Source organism: Macadamia integrifolia, chromosome 9 (assembly GCF_013358625.1).
Source record: "Macadamia integrifolia cultivar HAES 741 chromosome 9, SCU_Mint_v3, whole genome shotgun sequence".
Taxonomy (NCBI): domain Eukaryota; kingdom Viridiplantae; phylum Streptophyta; class Magnoliopsida; order Proteales; family Proteaceae; genus Macadamia; species Macadamia integrifolia.
In genome coordinates, this window is record NC_056565.1 from 19,795,573 (window position 1) to 19,805,598 (window position 10,026).

A 10,026-nucleotide genomic window follows, 5' to 3' on the forward strand; every position below is an offset into this window, starting at 1 on the left:
TCTTATCTATTGCTACCCAAAAATAAATAAATAAATAAATAAACGTTTCCTTATCTCTATTACGTTCCTTTTCTCTTTGTGAAATGCTTTTATTTAATTATATCATTCTATAGTTATACTAAAAAATAAAATTTATATCTTTCTATATTCTCTCTTTCCCCAATTGCTTTCTTATTTATTTACCCAAAAAAATGAAAAATAAATTGCTTTCTTAAAATATTTCTTCATCAATAGTAACTTTTTTTTTTCATACTTAAAATCCGATCTCTCTTTTCCATAGTATCTTCTTAATATCAAATATGAACTCAAATTCCACCCAAAAAAAAAATTCTCTACCAAAAAAAATCTCTCTCCAATAGCTTTCTTAATTTCCTTTTAATTTCATTATCAATAATAACTCTATTTTTTTTTTTCAAACTTAAAATATGATCTCTTCTTTCATAATATCAAATACGAACTCATATTCTACCAAAAGAAAATATGAACTCTCCTCTCTATACCTTCTCCCTCTCTCTAAACATCCTTTTTTTTTTTTTTTTTCCAAACTCGAAGATCTATTCCCTTCTCCACAAGAAAAAAAAAAAAAAAAATAGAGGGATCTTTTCTCTTCTTGGTTTATCCACGTCTTCACTATTAGCCATCAGAGGATGTTTGAGATATTGAAAGATTATTGAGCGCAGAAGAAGCTTGAAGTCACAAGCCATAGGTTTGATTCAGATATGCTTGAAATGGCAAGCCATAGGTCTGAATCCTCTAATTGCTTCTCTTTTAATTGAACCACAACTTTAGATTGACTATTGTTTTGCCCTAGAATTCAATCTGCTGATATGATTATAATTCAAAGTTTTGGTATAATTTATTTATAAGCAATGGACGTTGTTAATTGAATTTTTCCTCGCCTATGTAGATGCTATTTATTGAATTTTTCCTCACCTGTGTAGGATTTTGGAGGAAGTTGTCGTTCGCTCGAGTGGGTTAAGATCCGTTGATTATTTATTTTGTTGCCCTCTTTTATAAAACAGGTTTAATCGAGGATTTTATTTCTGAAACCTTTGTTTCAATCTCTTTTTGTATTTGAGATTCTAAACTTAAGTTTCAATTTGTATATGCACCTCTTGGTGATCTAACAAGAACATATATCTACTTGCAGTATGATTTGTTTAAGTTTTGTCCAATCAATACATGGTGATCGGTTGATAAACACTGGTATGTAAATCTTGTAATCCTTCACATATCTTTTTTGATCTTGTTAAGAAGCTTATTTCCCCCTCTCCTCCTTTTCTAGATTTGTTTCCTACACGGATATTTTTTAGTTTGCACTTCTGATGTTGTAATTTCTTTGTAATTCTATTACTATGTACAAATATGAAGTTCCTTTTCTTCTTTATCCTTTTTTTTTTTTTTTTTTGTTATAGGTTTTTAATTTGATTATTATATTGTCTATTTGGGGGTGAGTGAGACATGAAGGGTAGAGAGAAGTTTTTGTGTTGTTTCTGTCAAATATGTTTTTCTAATTTTACAACATTGAAGATAAGATCAGCGCCATTCTGAATGGGTTATCTACTAATTTGGATTTGTTAAGAATTTTTTCCCCTACCCCCTTTCTGGAATTATTTCCTGTATATATAGTGGATAACGAACCCATTAGAGGGCATCGTTCAGGGGTTTGTAATTAACGACTAGTCTTGGGGTTCCTCTTTCAATCTCAGAGGCTTTGTTAACATAGAAGGCCGTACAGCTCCAGGGAGAGGTGCTAGGCCTAATAAGTTTTTTAGCAAGAAGGTCGTTAATTTCTTGTTTATAAGTTTCAAGAAGGTTTTGATTCATTTGAGCTGGACGTGCTTTGGTAGGGATTTGAAGGTCAGAAAAACCTTTGGCATATGGGAGGGAAACCATATGTTTCTTTCGATGCCAAAAGGCATTAGGGACCTCAGAGTAAAGATCATGCTCTAATTTGGAACAAAGTTGGTTAATTTGTTGGATAGTTTTGGGATGATTAATTTGCTCTATAATTCTTTGATGGAGAAGCTCAGTTTTAAGAAAATTTAGTTGTTTTGTTTTATTGGTACTTTGGATGATAGATGTTTGAGCTTGGAAGAAGGGAAAAATGACCTTTTGACCATGAAACTTGGTAGTTATACTGTCTTGCGTAATTTTGAAAGGTTTGAGTTTTTCAAGAAAGGGTTGGCCAAGGATAATAGTTTGATCAAGGTGTTTGGCTAGAAAGAAGGTTTGGGGGAGGCAAAGACCATTTTTGCAAACATGGGTATTTGATAATTTGTATTGGACATTCAATCCAGACCCATTGGCGGTAGCCAGTCGTTGGGTTGTGCTTTCATAGTACTTGGTCGGAATGGCACCTTCATTGATACAGTTAAGTTGGGCACCTGAATCAACAAGGGCAATGATAGATAATTTGAAAGAAGCATTAACCACAAGAGTTATATGGAAATATCAATTTTGAGAGGAAATGGTATTAACAAATCCAGTATTTGACCCAGGGTCTGAGAAAGGATTTATAAATGGTTCGTTGGGGATAGGTTCAATGTTCGTTGAAGGGTTCTGTTGATTTTGGGGTCGAGACAGGAGGGACAGTTGTTGTTTGATATTTTTGATTTCATACTGTAATGTTGCAGTAGTAGTTTCAAGGGCTTTGATTTTGGAAGAATGGTCAGAGGTTGAAGGCTTTCGGAACTTATCAAATTTTTGTATTATTTTTTGTAGGTTGTAAGGTTGAGGGGAATTTTGGGAAGCAACGTTTTGTTTGAGTTGTTCTAAGCAAGCTCTCTTTTGTTCTGGATCAATTAAATTATCAATATATTCAAAAATATTTGTTTGGGGGGGATGCACTAAGCATCCGAATAGATTTGGGAGCGCAATCCTCATAACTTAAGCCAATAATGTAAGAATCACAAGCGGAAGCTTGGAAGTTGTCATCATCGGTAGAGCTGGAGACAGAATGCTCAGAAGCTCTAACTTGATTTAATTTGTAATCTTGTTCATCCAAAGACGAAGAGGAAGAGGTTTCTTGGAGGGGGGCTAGAATTTTGGATTTGTCTTGTTCAGAAATTTGCAAATAATTAATTCTTTTTGAAACACGACAATATTTGGCCATGTGGCCAGGTTTGCCATGCCTTTTTATCCCCAATCATGAGGCACTTAAAATTGTCGAAACTGACGCCTCTGATGTTGGATATGGTGGAATTCTCAAACAAAAACTCCCAAATACTAATAAAGAAGAGCTTATTCAGTTTACTTCTGGTACCTGGAACCCAGCTCAAAAGAATTATAGCACCAGCAAGAAGGTCGTTAATTTCTTGTTTACAAGTTTCAAGAAGATGTTGATACATTTGAGCTGGATGTGCTTTGGTAGGGATTTGAAGGTCGGAAAAACCTTTGGCATATGGGAGGGAAACCATATATTTCTTTCGATGCCAAAAGGTCCTTGACCTTCAAATCGAAGCAAGAGGAACTGCTCCTCAAGCTTCTTACCAAAGTGGAATCATCTATGAATGGAATATAGATGGTTTATCTGAACATAATCTCATGAATAAATTACATGAAATGACCATGGTAAACAATGCACATCGTATCAAAAATACAGCTGACAGTGCTGTTGCAACCTTACTTATTTCAGGCTTTACTGGCCAACTCAAAGGTTGGTGGGATTATGTCCTAACTGATGGTCAAAAAACTGAAATTTTAACTGCAATCCAAACTACCCCTGAAGGGACTCCCCTTCTTGATGCAGAAGGGCTACCTATTGAGGATGTTGTTAATATATATATATATATATATATATTTTGGTGGGGGGGTTTCTGATGTTGTATCTTCTTTGTATCCCTATTAGAATGTGCAGACATGATGTTCCTTTTTCTTCTTTATCCTTTTTTAATAGGAGCAATTATATGGTTTAAGCAAGAGTTATTGGTCTCAGAGATGTAACATCATAGCAACATAGAGAAATTCTAGTTCCAAGGTGAGGTTTCTTGCCTCATGGATATTATAATTTTTGAGAGAGATATCTCCAATGCTTCTGATGTATGAAAATTTTACTAAACCGTTTATTACACATGAGTAACAATCATTATTGATGCGTTAGAATTTGTTTATTTCTCTCTTGTATGCCACTGATTTTATTTGAATTCGTTTACGCTACATCATGCATTGGATAAGATTTGTTTCCTTTTATGCACAAATAAGGAGATTTTCGGTGAAGGTCGTAACACAAAGCTTAAGATCCTGGTTAGTGAATGGCTCCAATGAAACAATGAAAATATTATGAATTTGATGATTTTTGGATGTTCCTAGTGTTTTGATTACTTTTGACTAATTCCAATCCTTACTTTCCAAATCAAATCATAAGACGTGCAAGTAGCGGTGAAGGAGTCCACAACCACCAATTCCTCTCTTGACCCTCCTATAGCTGAAACTAAAGTGAATATCTATGGGGTTCACTGTACCCAAGGATGCCCAAGTGATGGTGAATGCATGGGCTATTGAGCGAGATATTACCATATGCCTAAAGGAAATTGTATTTATGATGCCTGAAGGAAGTTATTATGGTTTTCAGAAGATTGGTGATATCTGTGAAGGTTTTTATTGCCAATGCTGGTCTCTTATTTTTCTAATAAAATTTATATTTGCGTTTTGGAATTATGATGCTTCTCTTTTCTTTTCTTTTTTTTTTTTTTTTTTTTTTTTTTAATTCTTTAAATATTATATTCTTTTGCTTCTACTTTTCTTCAATTGGTGTCTTCCTCTTTTATTTTCATTACTTGAGTGCACATAATTATGGTTCTGAGAAGACAGATGATAGATGTAAGTTCTGGAATTGACAGACAACCAATATTGATATCTATGTTTATGAGGTCAAATAGAAATCGAAATGAGGTGTGGCAAAGGGGTAAGGCGTCGGGTTTTGTTCCGACTACTCAGACGTTCGAATCTTCCTATCCTAGAGCAAACCAATTCGATCAAAATAAGGATTCTTTTCTTTTAACAATCTTTTCTTTAAGAACAAGTGTAGTGTTGGATACAATGTGATCCATCTTTATGATTGCTAAAATATCAATTCATAAATTGTATATCTATGAAGCTTTCCTTTGAATCTAGAAAAAGATTCTCTCCACAGCCTTGGAGATATCTTCTCAAGGTCTCTAAAACTGGTAATTTGGGTAGAACAAAAACCTGTCACTTATGACTTTTGCATGTATTTTGTTATTAAATTCATGTTAATGAAGTAGATGCAACTTGGAAGGTAATGCTTCTTGCTTTGTGTGATGAGGTTCAATTAATTGATCTCTCCTTTTGTCAGTTCATCGAAGAAAGAGGAATATAGGGTGAAAGGTTTATTTTGTGATTATATTTGCACATGTCTGTTGATTTCTTTTAAAGATTCCTCAGCTGGTGTGCCATATTAAGAAACTCATTTATCCATTATAAGGATCATATCAGGTGAATATCTTACACTTTTTGTAAACATTAAGTGTAGTATATCCATGGAAAACAATACAAATCCAATATGTATATAATCCTTTCTGAAACATGTAAACAGTAGGCCTTTTTAGATTCATCTCCCATGTTAATAGTAACTAAATCACTTTGTGTGTGTGTGTGTGTGTGTGTGTGAGAGAGAGAGAGAGAGAGACAGAGAGAGAGAGAAGCCTTTTTAAAAACCAATTAAATGTTCTAAAAAGGTTTCTTCCTAAATTTCTACATTAAGTTTTCACTTTCTACATTTTTCTCTCTTCCCTCTGCCCTAGAGTAGCATTTAACCATTGATTATCTACAAAAATCCGTATTTATCTACCATTAATTGAAAGTTAAAATTTAATATTTAATAATCATCTTAAATTATTAATTGTTTCAATGGATATAATACATGATTAAAATACATTTAATTTAATTTAGACATTTTGTTCTCTCTCACATGGTCACACGTGCATTCGCACGTGTATTTTGTTACTAGTATATATATATATATATATATATATATTTCATACCAAGGATAGAAGATTGACATCCAAAGAGAATAAAATCAAATAATTTCATCCAAAAACAATTTAAGAAAAATGACACCTCAGCATTACTTATTTTGCATTTATTATTATTATTTTTTTGTAAAATATATTTTGGACTTGGAGTAATCTACCCCACCCTTCCTTCCCATCCCATGATGGCTAAGATTAATTCTCATGGTAGTTTAGGCTTCAAAACCACCATATTTCTATTGATAATAATTTTTTGTGTTTGTAGCTGTTCTATTCCAGATGGAACACATATATAAGAAGAAGATTACTTGGAGGCAAAACGATTACTGAAGCGTTCCCGTCGTCCTATCATTAAGAGCATTCATGTATTACTTTCGGCTTTTTTGTTTTTTTGTTTTGTTTTGTTTTGCTTATGTTTTATTTTTTTATTTAATTTTTTTTTTAATATAATTGAATTATCCAGTAGGGATATAATATGTTTATTAATTTGGAAATATATTGTTGGTTTCATATAGCTTGAGGATAGAGATATCTATGATTGTGTGCCCATAGAAAAACAACTTGCTTTTGAACATCCTGTTCTTAAGAACCATACAATTCAGGCAAAATTTGCCATACTTTCAATATTTCAGGTTCTATATATTATTAAGAAATTAACTTTATATACAATGAGTTTGATTTTATTTTTATTTTTATTTTTCTATACAGATGGAACCAACTTCTATCCCTGAGTTGGTGAAGAATGATAAAAGTTCAAACCATACTTGTCCATATATAGGACTTAAAGGTGGAGGATGTCCAATTGGATCAGTTCCTATTTGAAGAATTCAAATTGAAGATTAAGTTCCCCTTTTGTTATATCTTTTGGAAGGAAAGATACCTCATCACAACATCGGGTAGGTATTGTTAGTGAGTTACATTTTACATAAGAAGTTTGCAAATCATTCATTGTGAAGTTCCATTCAATCCCAATATGACTTAGTCCATACGGTTGTGGGATTAGTATAGACCCAGAAGACTAGTCGGGCTGAAGTCCTGAATATCCAACATTAACCAAAAAAAAGAAATCATTGTAAAGAGATATCATCACAACATCATCTTTAGGAAGGAAGGATGATGATGCACTTCTCTCTCTCTCTCTCTCTCTCTCTCTCTCTCTCTCTCTCTCTCTCTCTCTCTCTCTGATTATGGATAACTGTTGCAAAAATAGGGTTGTGGAATTTAATTAATTAGTGGTGTTTAAGACACAAAACAGTGAATTTTGTTAATTATTTTTCAGTGGGCTGTGGTAAAAGTGCTTGGAGAATTTTATGGAACCAGAGGAGTCCTTAATGTTTGGAATCCTAAAGTCAATTCTCCTGATCAATTTTGCATTTCTCAGTTATGGATTTTGTCAATGGGGAGGATGAGACCATTGAAGCAGGGTGGCAAGTAAGTTTTTTTCTCATCCTCAAAGTAAATTCAAAACTTAATTAATAATAAAAAAGCTAAATCTACTAATATTCAAATTTCTCATGTTTATCCACAAATTTATGGTGGTGACACTAGAACTAGGTTGTCTACATATTGGATGGTAAGCTTCTTCACCAGTTCTTCATCCCTGATCTGTTTATTTTATATCTATTGTAAGAAAAAAGTACTACTACTTATTGACAATCATTCAATAATTTTTTTTCTGCTATGTGTCACCAGAACGATAATTATCAACATACTGGGTGCTGGAATTTTCTTTGCCCTGTGCAAGTGAGCAATAAAGCACCAGTGGGTCTTTTGGTAGATCCAGTTTCTATGAGTTTATCAAAGAATATATATAAATATATATATATATATATATTCTTATTGACATCCTACGTATCCCTTATTTTTATGTCCTTTTGTTATGACATAAATTTTTTTTTTCTATATGAGTTTATTAGTGTTATTTTATAGATGTATTTACATGACAATGAAAAACTTTGATAATAACTTAATGATATGTCATTTCTTTACCAAAAAAAATGATAGGTTACTTTCAACTTATTTTTGAAAATCCTATTATTAAAATTATTATTATTATTAATATTATCATTATGGAATTAGACAAAGAACAACTAGATGAGAGTGTCAGGTTCTATATTTTTTTTAAATTGATCCTCTTATTTATTTATTTGTTAATAAGGGATTTTTTTTGGGGGGTAATGAGATAATTACTCCTTTTATTTTATTCTCAAAAGTTATTTAATTCTTAAATGAAAAACATTATACCTCCCAAAAAATAAATTATATTAAATGATTTTGAGAATAAAATTAAACGGCAATTGAATGAAGGTGCCAAATTATAAATACACCAATAATGATGTCATTTAGATACCAATTTGGATTAGGTCTCCATGGTGGATGGTAAAGACACCTTGAGGGTAGAAATTGTTCGTCCCCATGTGGGACCTTATCCAAACTCTTCATATACTCCCTCCACCTCCCCCTTCTTCTTTTTTTTTTTTTTTTTTAATAAATCCTTGAAATAATTAATATTATCGGCACTATATGATGCATGCATGCATGGCATTGATTAATTTGATTGTACGTATATAGGATGCAAAGACAAGCAATTGGTGGCTATACTATCAGGAAGAAATTGTAAGTTATTGGCCAAGCACTTTGTACAAAGGTTTAAGGAGCGGTGCAACAACTAGGGTTGACTGGGGAGGTGAAGTTGTGAACCTGGACACCAATAATGGAAAGTGGCCTCCAATGGGTTGTGGTAATTTCCCTGATAAAAATGGAGCAAACTATGGCAAGAGTTGTTACATTTCGAACCTCTCGATTTTCCAGAAAGACTCCTCCTGGATTGACTATCCTCTTAAAACTGATTTTTTTAAGTAAACGTGAGTGTTATGACATAGTCGACTATGGCTCGATTAATACTTAACGTAGAAGAGTTATCTCCTACGACAGACCTGGTGGTTCATGTTAATTACATGTATTTCTTTCTACAACTGATTTCAAATATATAATTAATGAGAAGATTTACCGGCTGCCAATATGGCTTAGTGATACCTGATATTTAGAATATATAATTTTACTATTTTATCCTTGTAAGAATTAAGAACATGAACTCTGATTGTTTTTTTGAGAGATAGGAAAGAGAAGCAGGCAACAGCTATTCGAGGCTCTCGGTGAAAGTCGGCCTTTTTGTATCACAGTTCACCAATTGCTCTAGCAGTTGTTAATTTTACATAATTTTGCCATCCCATCGATCAAGTCAGCTCAGTAGATGGGTCCCATCTCTTTGCCACTGTTTTGGCCAAGTGGCTTCACTATTTAAGATTTAGAATTGTAATCTCTCTCTCTCTCTCTCACTGAAAATAATTGACATTATGCAACAAAAAGAAGCTACAAGCAAAGCTCAAGAAAAGCAGAGTTACTAAGGAGGCATAGTACGATTTGCAGACTCTTTATGAACTGCAATTAAGATTTAAGAACTTCTCTCTTTTATTTTGGTTTTTGATTATATGAAGAATATCTAGTGTTGTTGCCGGCTCCAATATGCTCTGGGCGGTAGTAACCAGTGATTGGGTCTGGTGCCCTTAGTAGTTTCCGATGACGATGATGCTTCTTTCATGGTTCCCCTCATCATCTCCTCCCCTGCTTCCACCACGCTACTCCTTGTCCCACTTCCTTCCGCATGTTTGATACAACTCCAAGACCATCCATTGCTGCAACGTAACCTTGCCTGGTCATGGTTGTTCTAGAGTCTTTATAAACCTGACCCATCCAGTAGTGAGAAGCATTCTGCGGAAGAGTCATCGTATGAAAAGTGTCCCATACTTTCTTCGCTCCCGAGATTGGGCTATTTAACTCCTTCATAGTATCTTTTCCCAATTGCTAAAATTTTCTTTCTATAGTACATAAATTGTGCTACAGGGTTTGTCCTGTTTGATTTAGGAACCTCTCCTCTTTTCTTTTGGTATGCCAAAGAAGGTTGTGGGGATTGTCTTTCTCTATGTTTTATATTTTTTCTTTTTCCTTAATACATACAAATTACATATCAAAA

General features: G+C 33.4%; 1 long non-coding RNA gene across 1 annotated transcript; it reads left to right on the forward strand.

The window, feature by feature from the left end:
- Nucleotides 1-499: 499 nt before the first annotated feature.
- LOC122087993 lies at nucleotides 500-8,984 on the forward strand. The gene is made up of 8 exons (XR_006142939.1): nucleotides 500-742; nucleotides 942-1,022; nucleotides 1,151-1,206; nucleotides 3,899-3,979; nucleotides 6,259-6,358; nucleotides 6,702-6,889; nucleotides 7,273-7,424; nucleotides 8,565-8,984. It is a non-coding gene; the product is annotated as an uncharacterized LOC122087993 (long non-coding RNA).
- The last annotated feature ends 1,042 nt before the right edge of the window (nucleotides 8,985-10,026 follow it).